Here is a 20,918-nt window from a genome sequence, read left to right on the forward strand (position 1 = left end):
CACGATGCACGCCCAGTTTAGGGATTGAATATCATAAGGAAACCCACATGAGGGGGGGGGGGGGGGGGGGTTATCTGCTGGAGAAGGTGCGTTGGAGTGACACCAACATCTGTGCATCAGTAGCGTTCCGTTCCACGAAGGAGGATCCATCTTCTCGGGATTGTGCGCTAATCAAGGGCCCCGGGTAAGAAAGAACAGAAAAAGATTCGGGTCACTGAACCCGACGAGTGTACGACGGAGCAGCCGTTGCCTTGGGAACCCCCGAACACAGCCGATGTAAATAACGTGATCTATTGGTGCCATCTGGAAAAGATTGGGCCGAAAAGGGTGCCTCAGTCTTTAGCCTCTTCTCTCTGCTGTGTGTGAGGGGATCCATTACCCCGTTTATTTGTGCAGCTAAGTCTTTGGTGGGCGAAGAGGATTATACAGTGGGGAGATCCACAGAGTGGATCCTACACAAGCAGCGCTACTAAAGCTGGATTTCTGATATATCCTGAACAATAATGGATTTACAAGGCAGGACTTTTTCTTTTTTTACCCCCTCTCTCCTCCTCACAACCTCTTCATTTTCCACAAATTGAAACCAGACCTGCAGAGAGCAGCTCCTCTGTATGTGCAGAGAGAGAGAGAGAGAGAGAGAGAGAGAGAGAGAGAGAGAGAGATCAGGGTTTTCTTTAAAACACTTAAGAGTCTGGACTGATGGAGGAAGTGGGGAGAGAGAGAGAGCTCCATACATGTGGCAGCGAGTGTTATTGTGTGGTTTTCTATTAAATCCCTTGTTAGTCTCTCAGTGATTCCCAACAAAGCCCCGCTGGTCCCTACTGAAGGATTCCATCTTTGAAACTTGAGCACAAATATTTCTTTCCAATTTATTTTCTCCAGAAAATCACGCAATTTAAATGGAAAGAATTTGTTTTATTTTTATTGATAAACACATCTTGTCATTAGTAGTTTTAATGATGAATTATTAAAGTTAGTGTAATCAGCTCATAATTCATCTAATATCTGTTTTATATTAACGTGAAAACATCTTCAAACTACTGGATTTATTCAAGTTTATCACCAAAACTACATTTTACAGATGACACGTGAACACATCATGATGAAGTTATAATGTACCTTCAGTCAGTACTCGTGTTCACTGAGCAGAGCCTGAAGGCATCATGATGTCACTGAAGTGAACCTCCGTTGGTTAGCCGTTAGCGGTGCTGCTAACGTTACTAGCTCTCCTCTGATTGGTTGTTTACAATGAAACTTTATCAGAGATCAGAGACTAGAAACACAAGTTCTACTGAGTCAGTGAAACTTTATTTACTCTCTGATGGTTTACGGTAAACTGTGTCATTAATCTGAGGTTCACATGCGTGATGAACTGTGAGGGGGGTCAGTACGGATCACGTCCGTTACACTATGAGTTTACATGCACACTAATTATTTCTAATATGACAATATTCCAAAATTGACATGGGTCACGTGTAGCATATCCCATTTGCATATTCCCAACTATAGCAGGATTTATTCTAAATGGAGATTTTCCGATTAAGACGTGTGGGATATGCCGATAATATTCAGGTTTTAGGAGCATTCTTTGGACATTCTTTAGACATGTACACAGTACATTCAGAATATGTGTTTTTATGGTTTTACACAAACCCAACAACCAACAGTTTGCAGAGATGCATGCCCTAAACACATTTCATTTAAAATGCCAATGGGATTATGAATAAAGGTTATTAGTTAAAATAAATAAATAATACCAACGCCTTGGCAAAGTGTCTCAGTCTAAAAACTGCTTTAAAAATGCAACGCAAGGGAGGAGGGCCCGCCAAAAACCATATGGACATAATGGTGGTTTCGCTGGTTACGCGTTTCTAGCGACCTGTCAATCACTGTGTAGCCCCGCCCCTAAAGCATCCCCTGCTTTATGGTCTGTTTGACTCTAAATGGACCATCATTTACTAAATGAACATCATGCTGTATTGAAGAAGACTTGAAACTAGAGATTGAGACCATAAACTCATGTTTACAATGTTTACTGAGGTAATAGATCAAGAGAGAAGTAGAGTCATTTTCTCATAGACTTCTATACAACCAGAGGAGTCGCCCCCTGGTGGACATTAGAGAGAATGCAGCTTTAACACATGAAGCTTTGGCTTCACTTTTCAGGAGAGGAGGTTGCTTCTTGCATGCAACACATGTCCCTCCAGAACTCCCGTATTGTTGAATAAAGAAACAAGGAAAAAATATGTGATGACGGTTTAGATTTTGTTTAAAAAACATTGATTTAATTTAGTGTAAACTGGAATCGAATGATGGTCGATGGAGGAGTGAAAGAGAGTTCCTACTCTAGTGATTGAGCTTGTTTTCATTATTTTATCTTTTTCTGTGTGTCATCAACGTGACACCGCTGTAAAAAAAAACTGACTGTAATCAGCAACAGATTAAACACCATCAGTTAGAAAAAGCGGCCGCATCTCAACAGGTCGTCTGAACTATAAAGTAACTTGATGGCTCGTGTTGATTTCTGATGAAATCGGCAGACCTCAAAGCCGTCATCCAGATGTGAGTGTCGACACCAGGAAGGACCGGTCACCAAGAAATAAAGAGAGAGGCTGTCAGCATCACACACACACTTACACACACACACACACACACTGCAGAGGCTGAAGACAGGAGATACGAGATAAGAGAGAAACAGCGCTGTGTTAAGTTGCTGTAGACGTGAATGAAAGACTGCGAGGAGGAAGGAAACACTGACTGTTGACAGAGAAAGAAAAACAAAGAGTAACGTCGATGATTTCTACAATTCAACTGTGGTTTAACATTTATCCTCTTCGTGAAAACTTTTTCCACGCTAGAAATAATGTTTCTGCTTTATTTGAAATAAGTTAAAACCAACTGCTGAACAGAAACTGTTGAAGATGTTTGTCAGATAATGATGGAAATATAGTTCATGTTTATGTGTGCAGGCTGTTCTCACACGGTGTTCGTAGCAGACGGCAACTTCCGATTCTGTCGAGTGAAACCAATGCTGAAGTGTCTTAAAACCTGCATTCTCTCTAGTGTCCACCAGGGGGCGACTCCTCTGGTTGTATAGAAGTCTATGAGAAAATGACTCTACTTCTCTCTTGATTTATTACCTCAGTAAACATTGTAAACATGAGTTTATGGTCTCAATCTCTAGTTTCAAGTCTTCTTCAATACAGCATGATGTTCATTTAGTAAATGATGGTCCATTTAGAGTCACACAGACCATAAACTATATTTAACCACGGAATTATTTAAATCTAACTGAGTTGTTTCTTGTTAAGACAGAAGATTATTTTGAAAAGACTTTGCATTACGCGTGCTACTGGACTTTTGTAGGTAAACGCGCAAAAAAATGAGGAGAAACTTTTTTTTTAAAATGACACTTTGCTTTGTGACGTGTTGTAAACTGTAACCGGGTAACAACTACATGAGGTCGGTTCAAGAGAGGAGACGGGGATGGAGGGAGAATTTCAAGAGAGTGTGATTACAACCAAAAGAGCAAAAGAAGCCACTGATGGAAAAGATACAGAAATACAGAAAGCGAGGCCGAAAAACTAAATCCTGGAAACCGTCCAAAACTCCACAAGTCAGTGCAGAGCTTTGGAGTTGTCAGATCATGTGTTCTCCTCCGTGAACATCCACCACCACACGCCAACCTAATCAACACACTGATTGTCAGGCCTGGTGATTTCCTGTTGTCTCCCTCTGCTCGCCAACGACGTGTGGTTAAAAGATCATCTGGATTATATTTCTGTACTGGAAACCAGTGGTTGGCGTCCACCGTGGAGCTAAGAGGAAGTGCGGCTGCCATGTCTCCTTTCCCCCACAATCCCTCACCTCGGCTGGCAGCAGGACCGCGAAAGAAATACTCAGCAGCCAAATCAAATTGTTTACAGAATATTCAACCTTCATTTCTTTATGTAACACTTGACTTCTTTCTTTAAAAAGGTACAAAGACAATAAAAGTAGTCCATGAAAATGAGATATAATCATTGTGGAGTCTGGTTTATGGCTTTATGCAGGTTACACCTACAGATCTACACTCGTTGTCTTTTTTATTCTTCACGGTTCATTTTGTTTGTTCGTCCTCTGGTGTTTTGGAGAATAATGCAGCGAGCACCTCATGTTCACGCGAGGATAAACAAAGCTTTATTTCCTCTCCGTATTAGCTGAACTGGGATTCTCACGGTGGGATTCATCCCTCCGTAGCAGAGTGAATGAGTTGGATTGATCTCCATCCTGTTCTGCATTATACGCCGACTGGTTAATTTGACGCCTCTGCGCTGACAGAGAGAGAGAGATGATGCTCATAGACAGCGTTTATAACCAGGACGTCACAGCTTGTCTACAAATGTCAAAACACTGATGTTTTGACCCAGTTAGTATGAATTATGGCTTCATTTGTCAGGCTGTGCCGTCCGAAGTCACGTTCAGGGACAGACGGTCACTTTTCGGTCACCTGACTGATTGCCTTGTATTATGAACTATTTATTTAGTATTAACAGATTGAAACTGCGGTGAGGAATATTTAAATTAGAAAGAATTGTTTGTATAAAAACTGACATATTAACACGTGTTCTAATTTGCATAATACATGTATTCAGGTACAATATGCATCGTGTCATCATTCTCTCTCACTGTTTCTCTCAACACTCACCTAAAATGATTCACACGCACCAAAAACACAGATATTAACACCAACCGCTACATCCACGACACATGTGGAGCAGACTTCTGACGCTCCGCCTGCGCTGCAGATGGAGGAGGCTGGAGAGAGAAAAACAAAGAGGGGAGAGACTCTCAGAACGACGGTACGAGAGAAGTTAGAGATGTGAGATATTTCAGCGGCGCTGCAGCGTCTTGACACTTTTGTGAGCTTCGCTATAAAAACATCAAACAAATTTAAAAAAACAGAGAAAGGGGAAGACGTGAGAAAAGATCTGGGATCACATCAGACGGGCTCCTAAACTCAGCCTGTAAAGCAGCATCATCACAAACAAATGACATTCATATATGCAGCTATGTAGCTATGAAGCTATGTAGCTTTGTTTTGAAGCACCTGGGCTTTCTTTTAGTGTTCAAAGGTTTTAAATTGGATGTTTCTTCAAAAGCCCACGGGCGGCGGTTAAAGGTTTTGGGAAACACTCATCTTTGCCGTCTTGAGATAAGGAGATCAATATATTATTATATTAGTTTATAGCCGGAGTCAAGATGTGTCTAGCCCATCATGAGAGACAAATATCCAGCCTTGATCCGTCCAACAGCTCTAAAGCTCACTGATTAACATGTTGTTTGTTACATTTTGTCCACAAACAGCGATGTAAAAGTCTCCAAGTCTCTGCGTTAGAGCGAGGATGCCAAGTTTGGCACAGTGGTGACTATTACAGCAAAACCTGAGCTCAACATCTGTATCTGGCAACCTGCACAGCTGGAGACGCTGCACAAACATGCCGGGGACAAAGGATCATTTAGCTGTTTTTTTTCTACTTTGGACAATGCCAGATTAGCTGTTTTTCCCCCTCTTCCAATATGTATGCTAAACTTAATTTCAAAACGAAATTCTGGGTTAAATTAACAATTTCCCGCTCGTTACATGCAAAGTGTGTTTTCAGAACAGTTCGGTCTCCACAGGGATTGAACTATTTCCGATGGCTACATGCATACAGTGTCTTAGTGCGTCTCCAAAGGCGCCTGTATCATCTGTATCAGACCAAAGGCCTCTGACCAAGCCTCCGGATCTTATCGAGTATGGAATGAGAACAGGTCGAGTCGTGATGATCAGTTACCAGAAAGCAGCCACAGAGACCACGTCTGTAGACCTTTTTCCTGGCGGACATGTTGGCGTGTCGCTGCAGGAGAAGCACAGGTGTAATTGATCAAATAATAACGAGTGCATTCCATTCAGGTGGTTTCCAGGGTATTGTTGCTCACTGGCAGAGCTCACTGGAAACTCACTTAATGGAACAGAGTGACCTGCGCTTCTCCGTGAAAACAGATCTATAGACTTCTGATGCTGGCTGCCTCTCATCGAATCACAATCAGTCATCTGTTGTCCGTATCAGTTCTGCTAATGAAGGTTTTCCAAACACTTCCACTTGGGGGCAGTGCCACGGTTTGATGGCCGTGGGGTTTTCTTGCTTCACACTGCTGGAGCAGTAAAATGTGGAACTTGTATGACGGCTACATCTGTAGTTAAAACAGCATGAAAGCCTCGATACTCCCCCCCCGAAGCCTCCAATGCTGGACGGGCTCCCAGCGAGGAAGAACCCCGTAGAGTCAGCTCCGTATCTCAGACAACAACTGGCCCACAGGCAGCGCTCGGCCCTTTGTCTGGCTCCTATGTGGCATACATGTGGTTGAATACCTTTCAAAGCTTTGAATACACTTCTAAACTCTGTCCAACAGAACACAACAGTAAAAGAAGCATACATATGATAGAAAATGAAGATCCAACTTTAGGGTGCTGTTCGCTTTCTGTTTCTTTTTGGTTAAACATCCGCTTTACACCTCTTGCACGTCTAATAATCCAGACTGTCACAATTATATTATTATAAGAAAGTTCAATGAGATCTTTAGCCTCTCAACATATAGCAAAAACCTTTTAGATCTTTCTCTCTCTCTTCTTACACACACATATGTGCATACATTTCCCGTATTGTTTGATGAGACATCAAGATAGAGATGAGAGGAGGGGGAAGAGTCAAGAGGTCGAGGACATGAGTACATCTCCTCTCAAGAGACGCTCAATCAAAGCCGCTTCCCTTCCGCCCATAAATACCAACTCAATGAATAATATCCATCACGCCACAACACGGGCATCAAGTCAAACTCACAGATCTGCTCAACACATGAGACTCAAGAGCATCTCTTGAAGGAAAGCTCAAAGACCCGGACAATATGTATCGTACAACTGTACACTGTTACAGAGCCGAATGTTTGACTGAGTCAAGGTGGCCTGATGGTTAAGCTGCAGCTCTAAATGTCCATCAAATCATCTGTCTTGATAAAGTAAAAGATGGGATGTGACATTCATTCAACAATACGTTTACAACAGTTGTGATATAAACCTATATCAAAAAAAGCCCAGTCACCAAGAACAATGTGTTGGCATTGTAGGTTTCTGTAAACCTCGAATAAGTTGAATGTTTATGCTCAGTAAGAGTGATGTGAGGGAAGGTGGATGGGTCAAAAAAACACAGGACTTTCACCCAGAAGACCGCCGTTTGTGTCTCGCATGAAACCAAAAGTGAACGTTGACTTGACGACTGTCATTTTTTCACGGTAGTCATGTTGTTATGTTTTATATGTTTAGCTGTTATGTGTCGTTATTACGGTTGTTACAGTTGTTACGTTGCGCTGTTAAATTGTTGCGTTATATTGTTAGGTTACATTGTTACATTACGTTGTTACGTAACATCACGTTATGTTTTTACGATACGTTACGTTACGTTTTTACGTTACATTGTTACATAAAGTTGTTATAATTTTGACATAAATTGTGATCTTCTTTCTTACCCTAACCAAGTAGTTTTGTTGCCTAAACCTCGGCAATCGTTTCACAACGTGAACCTCGAGGCATTTTGCGTTTTTGCAACTGTGATCCGAGGCTGATATGAAATAAACCCAAAGCATTTTGTGGTTTGCAGAAACATATAATGGCAACATTTCTCCTGGTGACGGGGTTGGGTTTTCTGACTATGTGGAGGCAGTGGAACAAACTGTAAATACAACACTCACGTATGATCCCCTGATAAAGTTATTATGTCAAACATCCAGCGAACACGGGACATTTGAGTAGAAGTCAAATATTCCACTTTGTTTGGATCTCAATCAACTCTGGAGGGAAATATCTGCCTCTTAGCATCGAAATGCTCCACTATGTTCACCTGCTCGCTGCTGACTGTGTCAGATGTTGAGTGCTGGACAGAAAAACAGCTAAAAACAGCTGAAACCAGCGCGAGCCAGAACAGTAAAGTTGAGGGCTGTAAAACTACAGACGTGAGCTGAAAGGTACTAGAACCGTACGTTGACCCCTTCAACATCATTCGGTCATTTTATTCATTGTAAGTATAAAAATATTGATTCCCGCAGCTTTAAAAAAGCTTTCTGACACTACAGGCATCAAAGATTTAGTGATGTAACTGATTCAAAAGCGATCACGTCATAAATCATTTCAGAGGATTTCAGTGATAATATCAGAATAAATCCATCATCACCTGTTTCATGTGAACAAAAACATGATTCAGACTTAAACGTTGTAATAATTCAACTTTAATCCTTAAGAGAAGAGACGACAGGTGAAAATAATTGATAAAAAATGTTACTTTTAGATATCCCAAGTTGAATATTTACATGAGGACAATTATTTTTTGTGTAGCAAAACTTCATAAAATGTGTTTAAATATGCAGAAGAGGCAGTGTCTTATTAAATGTGCTAATATTCATACATTTCCACAACAGAAATTTGAACATTGGAGGAAGCCAGGTTCTAATTCTTGTTTTGTTTTGTTGACATATTAGAGTCAAAAATACAATTTTAGATATCTTTTAGTGTCACTCTATAAATCAGAAAATGCTGTCTAAAACCATAAAAGAATTCTCCATGTTGTTATTAATAAATGTATAAATGAGTGTGTGAGTGATGTGTGAACCTTCAGCACATAGAGAGGAATGAACGTGTAAAGTTTGGTATTTTTTGTATTATAAGTTTTCTGAAAATGTTTGATTTAAATATGTAAATGAGGCATTATCTGATGATAACATTTGATGAATTTTGGATAAATCTACAGACACAAACAGACAAAGTAGTTGAACATCTCAAAGTTGAACAGTGCATTGAGCACCAGGACTGCTGGAGCAGGTTAGCGGTTCAGAGCTGAGCTCAGAGGAACATTGGAGCCAGATCGGTGCCGCACATTCTGCTTAGATTTCTGTGTTTGTGGCGAAATAAAAAGGGTTAACCAAAATACCGGGTCAGGTTCGGATGATTGGCTCGTTGACGAGGGCATTGATTAGACCTTTTCCTGCGGTGAAGTAGTGATGATTTGTGAATTTTGCTTTAAGCGGCAGTGTAAGGAGTTCTTGTGGTTACAGAGCGGCAACTGGCCAATCGTTCTGCAAACTGTTGACTTGGTGGGAAAAGAAACCAAAGAAATATGAAATCCTGTAGTGTGGCAGAAAGATGATGTTTTTCTCTATGATTATTGGATATTTTTATCTTACACAACAGACGGTCTCTTGAGATCAAAATGCCTATTGCAGGTCAGGATGGTCTCATCCAGCTCTCGTAGCTATAACTACGAAAAGTAATGCGTTGTAATTCGTAGATATCCCACAAATTATTTTCATGTAATCATGAGATGAGGAAGTATAAAGACTGCAGACTGCTGTGTGTTTCCCGTGTGAAACGAAAAACCAACGTTGATTTATTTGTCACGTAACTCACGTGTTTCCGGTGAAGACGGAAGATTATTTTGAAAAGACTGCATGCATGTCAAGAGAGGAAATTGACCAGGCGGCAACCTCTGGTTCCGCCGAGTGAAGCCAATGCAGAGCCTATAGTGACCACCAGGGGGCGACTCCTCTGGTTGTATAGAAGTCTATGAGAACATGACTCTACTTCTCTCTTGATTTATTACCTCAGTAAACATTGTAAACATGAGTTTATGGTCTCAATCTCTAGTTTCAAGTCTTCTTCAATACAGCATGATGTTCATTTAGTAAACGATGGTCCAAACAGACCATAAAGCAGGGGATGCTTTAGGGGCGGGGCTACACTGTGATTGACAGGTCTCTACCAGAGACGTATACGGCGTCTCTACGTCAATCCTCCTCAGTCCAGATATGATCACTTCCTGTTCACTGGTTGCGGAATAAAACAACAACATGACAACGGCTGTAATCCAAGATGGCGACGGCGAAATCGCTGAACTCGAAGCAGTCCAAAAACCGATGATGTCACAATGACTACGTCCACTTCTTATATACAATCTATAAAATAGAAATTGCACGTTGTTGTTGGACTTTTGTAGGAAAACCAAAAATGGTATCCTATGATCATGAGGAAGTGTTGCGCAGGTGAATCCTGGAAGGTCGCTGAGCATGTGGGACTGTGTATGAATTGTGCAACTACAGTCTTCCCCTCCACTACATCCACCTTGCTCCTGTGCATCTCTTAATAATTGCCGGCAGAGGATGGAGGATTGTGTGCGGGGAGGAAGGGATTCCCAAAGAGATCTTTAGGAAGCCACAGGACTTAAACAGCCTGTCTGAGGATTACTGCAGGATCTCCTCAGAGCCGGGCTGACAAGAGAAATACGGCCTCCAACACATCCATGCTTCTTTTATCAGCATGTAAGACGGGCATGTGGGGGACTTTTCTTTTCCAATTTTTTGGGGATGAAGGGAAGGGGAGGTGAGGAGAGGAAAGGCGGAGGGCTGTTCCATCAGGGATGCGGAGCGGAGGACTTCTGCCAGCGGAGCGGAGCTTTGAAAGTGAAACGTAAGAATGGCAGATCACAGAGGCCAAAAGAAAAATGATATTCTCCTCGTTACGACTCCCCCGGCCGGGGCCTTTGTTGTGGGGGCTTCTGCTTTTAACTGGAAACAGGTCCAGGCGCCTCCTGTGTTTCGGCAGTGTCCCGCACACACACACACACACACACACACGTGTACATGTGCTCGGGTGAACAGTACATTTTTTTAGCTCTCCATCATCCCTCCATCCCCTAAAGCCTGGTGACAGCTTGTTAAACCCCCCGATGCCACGTGCAAAGCCTCGCTCTCCGCGGGATCTTTGTCCTCACCTTGTCAGTGAGGACGCCGGGTTGGCCAGGTGGGGGGGCGTCCCACTGCAGACGGGGCAGGTGGGAAAGCAAAGGCCACGTTGCAGGTATAGGATGAGGGAAGGAGAGGAACCTACCAACACATCCCTCCTGTGCACATAAATCTGTCAACGGCATCTTGTTCTCGCCTCGCTATCTGCACCTGAAACGTGTTTCACAACCTCAATGAAATGTTTCTTTTTGAGATTTTGCGATCAGATATTTGTCCTTTATTTTTAAACTAAATGTGACATCGCCCACTATTATGCATCTAACTATTGTGTCCTTTATATGGACTGATAAAGAAGATTAAGATCAAAAGAGTAAACTTAGAACTTCATTCTCTCGTTGTCGCTGTTGGAGCTGCTGGTTCCTCATTAACGAGACATTTAGTCCTCTAATGAAACTTAAAATGTTACTTTATCCCATTATGCAGATGAGGTGAGACGACCTCGCTTCACTGGAGCACATTTTTCACCTGTTACATCAGATCACATTCACACGATGAGACCTGCAGAAAGCTGTTCTACGTTAGAAATAGATTTGTCTTTTTTCTTCTGTAAAGTCAAACTGCAGCTGTCTGTATTTGGATTAAATGACTTTCTTTTAACTGGAGCGTTTAAATGAAACACCCCAGAGCCAAGTACAGCACAACATCTCACTTCATCCTCCGAGGGTATACCAACACACACACACACACACACACACACACACACACTCATGCTTTCCATTAGCTATCTGATATGGCTTATTTTTCTGGATTAAATGCTTTGTTGAATCAAACAGAAAATGTGTAAAACTGATGTGGCGCCACTGTTCATTTGGTAAATACGCTTTCTGTGCCCGGCGGCCCTGGTTCCATTTTTTTGGGGGGGGGGGGCAGACCAGCGGGCGTCAGTGCCAAAGCCTTCGGCGAGGTGGGCGTAGCTTTAGCATGTGAGCACCCATCTTTTTGGGATTAAAGAAAGGGACGTGATTGACAACTCTTAGTGATGGCCGGTGGGGAGATTCAGGGACCTCATTTTGATTCATTCACACACACACACACACACACACACACAGGCATGCATGCTTATGCGCAGAAGAAAAGAAAAAATGCGTGCACATGCATACCCTTCCCGAGCCAACTGGTGCTGAGAAAAGACCACAATTTGTCCAGATTTCATCAGAGCAGGAAGAGTTTAGCATATTGTCTGTAATGCATAACAAATCCTTCGCCCGCTCTGCCAAACCCTGCAATCAAAGGCCCAGATCTTCTTGCTGTAAAACCCAGTTATTTGGGGATGACGGGTCTTTGGTTTGTACATACAAGAGCCCCAGTAAAACATATTTAACCTTTCACTTCTTAAATGCCAACTTGAAAGTCTGCTATTGTTGTCTCTCGCTGGTTTTCTTATTGGCAGTGACTCAGTCAGTCAGTGAAGTGATTCCCGCGCCTCTCGCCTCCATGTTGTTCCACATCTGCTGCATATCATTAAATGGTGAAATCCAGTAAAACAAATATATTTATTCCCTCCCTCAGGCTCTGAGAGCTAAATATACTTCTCCAGTTGTGTGTTGGGATCGATGGGACTCTGAGAAACGGTTCTTTATGTGCAGCTGTCACAAATCGGGTGTCTGATTCCCGTCAGCGGAGTCCGTCCTGTGACGGATTAGTGCTGCTCAGCAGATGGACCAACGAGGAGTTTACTTCAAGAGACACAATAGATCTTAACTATTATTGCTCATTTTAAAGGAGCAACTATCCTTTTTCTGTAAAGGATAGTTTGGATGTTATATTTAGAATGGTTTTATTTGACCTCTTTACCTTAATGTCAGGCAAAACCAGTCATTTTAGAATTAGAAGAATTAGAAGTCAGAACACGGGAGTTGCTCGTCTCCTAATGTGTGACTTTGGTGAACCCGAACTAACAACAACACAAACGAACCAACAATGGAGGCAGCAGCAGACTCCTGCTCTCTGTGAGGTTAAATGGAGTCTGGTGTCTTTGGTGAGATCAGCGATGGAAATAACGCCTTCAGTTCCCCGTCTGACAGGTCTGTCTGACAGCAAGCTAAAGAGTTGAAAATATAACGTTCACTTAACTGATAGAGATTCTTTTAGGAGTCTAAAATACGTCCTCAGCAGAACATCACTTTGCTCCGTCTACTGCAGTAGAACACTGACGGTGGAGAAGAACCTCACACGACCACACTGCAGAACGTCCAACCTGCAGCTGCCTTCCTGACTCGCTCTACATATTCTGATGCAGAGAGTGAGACATGATGTTGTGGTTGAAATAGTTTTCACTCATTCACTCGAATGGGTCTCCTCAATGAGGCATGTCCCTCCTCATCTCTTTGCTAACGGAGAGGACACGTTGTTCATCTTTCCTCTGAATTCACTCAGCGTTGCGTATTTCGTTAACAGATTATTCTAAATAGTTTCACATCTGCAGCGTTTATTTGTTTTGTTGCTTTACAGCAACAGATAATGAGTTTCAGCGTTACGACATGTTTTAATAGATGTGTGTGGCATTCTGCTGGAACTAACACTCATAATAATACTAATAATATAAACAATTAGTATTAAATACAAATAATCTACAACTAAAACCACAAACTTGGGTTTACTCGACTCGTCAAAAATGATCATTTAGCACAAAAGCACTAGATTTTGGTTTAAAGATTCTTCACCGACTGCCCATTTTAACGTGTTTTTGTGTGTTTGTTTCAGTGCTTCAAAGCGTTTTAGTGTCCCACTAGTTTAAAAATGCATTCGTGCTTCGTCTTCCAAAGCAGCTTTTATATCTCAACGTTATTCCGTCTTGGATTTAAAGCAAACCCAGTGCTGCAAAACCTCTGAAACAAACCAGACACACCTGACAGTTCCCTGACCTTTGCTTGAGATTAGGACGACTGTGTTCTCCGAGGTAACAGGTATAAATATAAGACTTCATGTATCGGCCAGAACAACCCACTAACCCAACAAGTCTGCAGGGAATATCTGTGTGCATGTTGCTTTGGGGGTTGCCCGTCTCTATTCAACACCATCCAAGAGAAGACGTGGAGGTCAGAGACTCCACTCAGCTGTAGAGAAGAACCATATACACATATATATATAAGGAATATATATATATATATATATATATATATATATATATATATAGTGGCCTCTTCCTCCCCTTGAGAGCGGAACAAGAAAGAAAGCGGCAGGAATGAGTTAGGAGTTTGATTCTAATAGGTCGGGTTATTACGCTGTGATTTGCATAATCTATACGAAGGGAACGGAGCGAGCTGATTAGAGAAAAATGTCACAGTGGATTCACATTTCAGCAGCAACTGATTGGACGTGAAGCTTTTCCAAATGAACCCTCGAGGACACACGAAGAGTCTTCGGATGACGACGGGGGGGAAAGAAGAGAAGAAAGCTGGAGAGTATTGTTATCCCATTCTTATTTCATGGAGGCATTAAATCAAAGCTCGCCATGATCACAAAGAATCATTCCAGAGTATTTATTACATTTTGTGAAGTAGAAGAGCAGCACACCATGAGTTTTATGTGTCTTTTTTTTATTATCGTGAAGTCTTTGTGTCCCCAAGTGCAGTTCAAGTATTCGCCCCATAAAGAGTTCAGGCATGAGGACATAAAGTTATGAGCCCAGTCGAGCCTTTGGCCCCCCAAAAACTTCAAACGCTTTATTTTTATTTTTATTATGGAACGTTATTTCCTCGAGGAGAAAAATAAGTGATTATTTCTTTTGTGCTGAAAGACAAAATGACAACAGCAGACACGCTAACGGTCTCTGAGACTTTTCCTCTTCTGGGCCCACACGATGCAAACATTTCACGTCTAATCCGTCACTCAGAGACAGCAGGAAGTCTGTACAGGCGAGGAAACATGCAACGTCAGCAGTTTGGTTGTTGGGGAGGAAACACGATGCTCTACATCTCAGATAAGCCAGCCTGCTCACAGGAATAACGTGTGAATGACGCCACTATTTGTAACCTAACTAAGTATTTCACCATCTTTTCGTGAACCTAACAAAGTATTTTGAATGTAACGAATGTAAATTGACACGTGTTGCCGGCTTTAGTTGGAAAACGATTGGGAAGATATTATTCAAACCGTTGTATGAGGACACACTATCGTGGTACGTTGTCTACATACATACAGTTGCTTCACAACATTAACTCTCGTTAACAAATCTCTTCTTTTGCAAATTTTTGAAATTTTTGATTTTGAAAAATCCAGATATGAAATATCACGTTGAAGCCATTTAACTTTTGATATGTTTGCTGGATTTGTTGCCTTTAAAAACTCAAGTTTGCAATTTCTTTTACAACTTAACGAGGACTGATGGAGACACTTGATCAGAGAAATGTTTTTCCAGGAGGTGAAGAAGAAGAAGAAGAAGAAGAAGAAGAAGAAGAAGAAGAAGAAGAAGAGGAAGTTTCCCTCAAACAAGACCGTGAAGAAGTGGAAGACAACCAGCTGTCTATGAATATCACTCACTCTCCCACAGGCCACGTCTGTATGTTCTGATGCAGCGTTCAGATCACTAATAGATGACACTCCAGATATCACTGCGTGTTAATAGGAGACGACAGTAAACTGTAACAACACAAAGAACCGCCAACTGTCTTGACTTTCCGCCGCCTGTCGCTGCAGATTTACAAACTAGACGTCGAGTCTGTCAAACTGTGCTCCTCTTTAAACTACAGCCTCTGATGACATGCAGAAGCTCCAGAATCTCCCCGATGCTGGTGGAGCACGTTATGGGTTGATGAGTAAACAACCTGAAAGCTAACCCGTCCTCCACCCATCACCATGGTTACATATAACTAACCTGGAGTCTGAGCTGAAGGAGTTCCTGGTGAACCTGCATGATTTGTAACTCTATAGAAACAGACCATCTTCTCTCTGATGGTCTCTTTACTGATGGAGGTCTGATAGAGGATCAGGACTACACTGAGACTGGTTCATATAGAGGATCAGGACTACACTGAGACTGGTTCATATAGAGGATCAGGACTACCCTGAGACTGGTTCAGGACCAGTTAAAAGTCCCTCACAGTGACTTTATGTCAGGCTTTGAGTTTCCGTTTGGTTAAACACTTAGTAAACCTGTTATAAAAGTGGAGTGAGCGTTAAACGACTCGCTCTTCAACGAGCCGTTTCACTTCCTGTTTCCTGTCACGTCCAACTAACCCTCTCCTGCACAAACGCTGACTCGAATTCTGACTCGTGCATTTGAACACATCAGGTTCCTTTTACAGTAACTTCACAGGACAGGGCTCCAAAATAATCTCTGGACACATGAATAAAGAGAACACTTTCACCACAAAAAAAAAGCAGAACTTTGACGGACTAGAAAAAAAAGGAGCAGCGAGGAGGAGGAGGAGGAGGAGGAGGAAGAGGAGGAGGAGGAGATGGCGTTTATGTGCAGCATGCAGACCAAAGTGAAAGTTAACGTCTTAATGCCGTCGCGGAAGAGTTCACAGTCGTCACAATGGCTTCAAGCGTGCTTCGTGGGAGGAATGAACCGCTCCACACAAATAACACTTTCAGCGGCATGGATTGAATCATAAGAGTCTTAAAATGGCGTGACTGTGAGTTACGCTCAGATCTCTCCCAGAACATCAAATGCTCTGGACATCCCATCACTCAGCCGCTACATGACATTTACAGCCACTGATGTGTTCGCTCCTTTGCCTTTTGCTTTGGCGCCCTGAACACCGACCGCTGCAGCTTTACTTCACATATGAAGAGAGAAGTTTTCTCTGCTAAAACTATTCAAATGGCTTCTGTCAACTTATGATTCCAGCTTCGAAAGTCGACTTTCATCAGGAATTCTCATCTAAAAGAGTCCCAAAGTACCGGACATTTTTAATTCTTTCTCAAAAATATGATATAAAATACCTGCATGTTGCAGTATGAGGAATTAATTCAAGTTTAAACCGTATCAGAGAAAGTAATATCCGTCTATCTCATGTTCAGGTGTTCGAGAGGCATTTTTATTTCCCACATTTCTAAAAGCTTTTTAAAATAAGACGTATGAGATTTACTAACTAATAGAAACCAGCCGGTGCTTTGATACTATTTTACATTGATTCCAGTACAAACAAACTGCTTTATTTGATCATTAAGATGTTGACAATAGTTTAAAGAAAATTTACAAAACTAAGAAAACTACATTCATAACTTGTGCAAAAGTGCCGCGTCAGGTTTTGAATGTAATCTAAAGGTGTCTTTTTCAAGTGACGACCTAAATATAACAGATTTATAGGATGTGACTTTATTAAAACATGTCAGTCTCACTAATATCACCCCAACACATGAAGATAACTCACAATACTCCAATAATTCATCCTGCTGGTCCTTTTCAAAGGGTTTAAAGCTGTAATCATGAACACATCTTTTAAACCAGTTCTTCTCAAAGTGGGCTCCTTCAAATAATTTGCTATATATCATAAAATTGTGCAAATCTACAGATGGGAACCGTCATAGAACAAGCGTACGGCCACCGCTGTTAGATTTGGACTCATAGAAACTCTGATATGACTGTGAATCACAAAAACAACTGATGATCAGCTTTAAGGCCTTTACGGTGATTTGACGATTAAAAAACAATCAGAAAATGCTAAATACTCACCCGCGAATATCATATGTCAAGTCATAAGTTGAATTACTGACATTGCAAACATTGCAATTTGAATAAAAGACGTCCTGTATATAAGTGGTGTTAATATTTAATATCTTAACATGGTTATAATGGAAACGTGTTTAGGTTGAAAGGTTATACAATACTAATGGCGTGTAAAATGACGCGGGTTGTCGTGTGCTTCGTTGGTGTTACGATTAAGAGCGGTCCATGGGAAATGTTCTCCAGCGTAAAGGGTTCCTGAAACCCTGTGATCAGTGTTTTTATTATTCATTTGTTTTTTATGGAGTGTGAAGTGAAGTTACTTTTATTTATTTAGTCCTCATGGTCACACATTTATCTCAGAGGGTTTTACAAACAAAGCAACACCATGAAACCATCTATTCAGAGAGCTTGAATTAGATTAAATTAGGCTTTTTATTGCTTTTGTTGCTGAAAAAACAGCTTTTAACTGAGTCACACCTACAGCAGATAACGTCTTTAACGTTACCTTTCCCAGCTGACAAATACATAAACGCATGAATAAAAATGTCACGTTCTCTGTGTGAAAAGTTAAAAAAGCCACGGTGATGGACAGCCGTCACAGAACCCGCGGTGTGGACGTGGACTCTGCAGTATTTAGTCTGATAACAAACCCGGGAGAGACACAGAGGTGGAGGAGCCCGGAGCCTCGCCGGGGCACGATAACACCTTGACAATTCAACACACATGTGCGTCGGCGAGCGAGCTGGGCCTTTTCTGTTCTACGCCTTCGGGGGGGGGGGGGCAGAGCCTCCAACAGCATGTGGAAGAGGTTTTCCACTCAGCTGTACGTCCAGCACCTCCAGTGCGGCGGACCCCCGGAGCCACATCCAGCTCTCTGCGGTGTTCGGCACCGAGGCCAGCTGCGGATTAACATGATTTGCACCTCCTCCTCCTCCTCCTCCTCCTCCTCCTCCTCCTCCTCGGTGCAGGTAACACCCACGCCTCCCAGCTGGAGGTCCGGCGTGTCAGATTTAGCTCCACCTTCACAAAAAGCCAAAATAAAAACACGCACGCGCGGAGAGCCAACGTCTCCTCAAGAAGCCAGGTTCAGTTACCCAAGATATCACATTCACAGGGAGTCAATTCAATTCAAACGCAGTAATGAAATAAGAGCGAGAGAATCGGATTTAGCCATCACCGCTGTTTTAAAACGCTTGAACAACTTCTCCAGGCGTTTGGTTTCTGAGACACTGAGGCATTCATGTTCCTCTCTCGCGTCCTGCCGTCCGACGCATCACTTGCGGGCGGAGACCCAAACATAACAAGCTCTCGTGGTATCAAAAGGTCGAGACATCTGTGTTCTATATGGTGAGACCCTCAAAACACCTGTCAGTCCACGCTCCACTTGACAAGTCTGACATTTACAGAAAGTCTCTGTTTCTCTCCGGCCTTTGTCTTCTCATATTGGATCCGAGGTGGATCGAGTCTCTCTCTTTAATATATCTGTGAGTGACACACTTTAGATTAGTTATCAAAACAGGGTTTATTTAGCTGTTTGCTTGTGCAATGTCAAACGTTTTTTTATTTCTCAAAGACAAACACACAAAGTTTGATTAATCTGACGGTTATTTCCTTGATTAAGTGAGTTTTTTGGTGTCTTGTTTTGTCCTCAAAGATATTCAGTTAACGTTCACAGAAGAAACCAGACAATATTCACATTTAAACAGAAACAGATCATTTAGACTTTTTTTCTTCATTGCAATTAATCGATTATCAAAAATGTTTGCAGATTAATTTAATATTAGACAACTAACCGATTAATCGTTGCAGCTCTGGTGTCCGTCGACACGTTTCACAGGTTGCAGCCAAAGACGCCGCCGGTGTTCTGGATTAACGAGTGACCGTGTTACTCTCAGCTGAATGTGTCTGTGGTCGCTCGTAGTGACGGACGATGTTCCTTCACTCAATTTTAAAACCAGGAAGTTACTACGAGCGACCACAGACACATTCAGCTGAGAGTCACCAGCTAACACGGTCACTCGTTGAACTGAAACACCTGTTGCTCTGAAACGTTCCTGTCGCTATTCTGTAAAACCTGAGTAGATTCTGAGAACTGAACATTAGAGAAGAACCAGACATGTTGATGCCGCTCACATCAGCTTTAATTTAAAGTTCAAAAGGCAAAACACCACTTCTGTTGCAACACAAAGACGTTTCTGATCCATCAAAAACTAAGAGAGGACAGGGCCGCAGAGGTTTGTGGTAAGAGAAGGAGACGAGGGAGGGAGGGAAGGAGAGAGTAATGGGAAAGAAGGAGGAAAGAAGGAGGAAAGGAAGGAAAGAAAGATGAAGCAAGGAGGGTGGAAGGAAAGAGGATAAAAGGTCGGAAGGATAAGTGTCTGTCGCTCCTACAAACAATTGACCTGGTTGAGCTTTTGGTGTTTTTCCAGCACACAGAGAGAGAGAGAGAGAGAGCCGGAAAGAGACAGACAGAGAGAGAGAGCGAGGTAGAGAGAGAGATAGATGGGGGAGAGAGAGAGAGAGAGGCCTGGGCTCAGAGTGCTGACAAGAGGCCGGTGTTGAGCCATTGTGGGCGGATCATCACACTGTGTGTGTGTGGGGGGGGGGGGGGGGCTGCCCTCTGACACCTTGTCAGATGAGAGAGGACCCGACACGTAGAGACCTGCCAAAAACAGCTCAGGTGAAGGTAAGACACCGATTTCATCCATTCCAGTAACTCCTCGCTGTGTTAGATTGTGCTGTTCAGATGTTCAGAGACGGTACATGATCTGCTGGAAACACATCGATGTGTTACAGCAGCTGCGTGAAGCTTCACCTCGTTTAGCTTCGCTGCCACACACACACCAGGTGTTCTAGAAGCTCACCTGGACAATGTGCTCTCTGCAGCCATTCAGGGGTCTCAATGAGCAACACACACACACACACACACACACACACACACACAGAGGATCACATTCATCACACACAACACAAACAAACATATATATATATATATATACATCATAGCAGTACTACAGACATTTATTCAACATAATATGTACTCTGACCTTTTTTCATGTCGTATATTTTATGTATTTAAAGTGAAAGATTTCCCACAAAATGTAATATTTATGAGAGTACAAATATTTTACACAATTAATTATAATTATAAAAAATGTTCAAGGACTCACATGGGCCTTATTTAAAAAAATCTTTAAAAAGCAAACATTAAAAATAAAACATCAAATATTTATATTTTTTAAATATATTTTAACTGTAATTTTCAGCTTTGATTTTAATTCAGATCTACTAAACGTGTGTTTCTTCTTTGTGTGGCTGTCACTTTAATCCAGATATATTATTCATAGTTTAGTGTTATTTTTCACTTTCCTCGTAATTTACTGCTGTAAAGCTTTTATTTTATTCCTCTATTGTAGATATTTTGTGGTATTTTTCA

The sequence above is a fragment of the Pholis gunnellus genome (assembly GCF_910591455.1).
Source record: "Pholis gunnellus genome assembly, chromosome: 12".
Taxonomy (NCBI): Eukaryota; Metazoa; Chordata; class Actinopteri; order Perciformes; family Pholidae; genus Pholis; species Pholis gunnellus.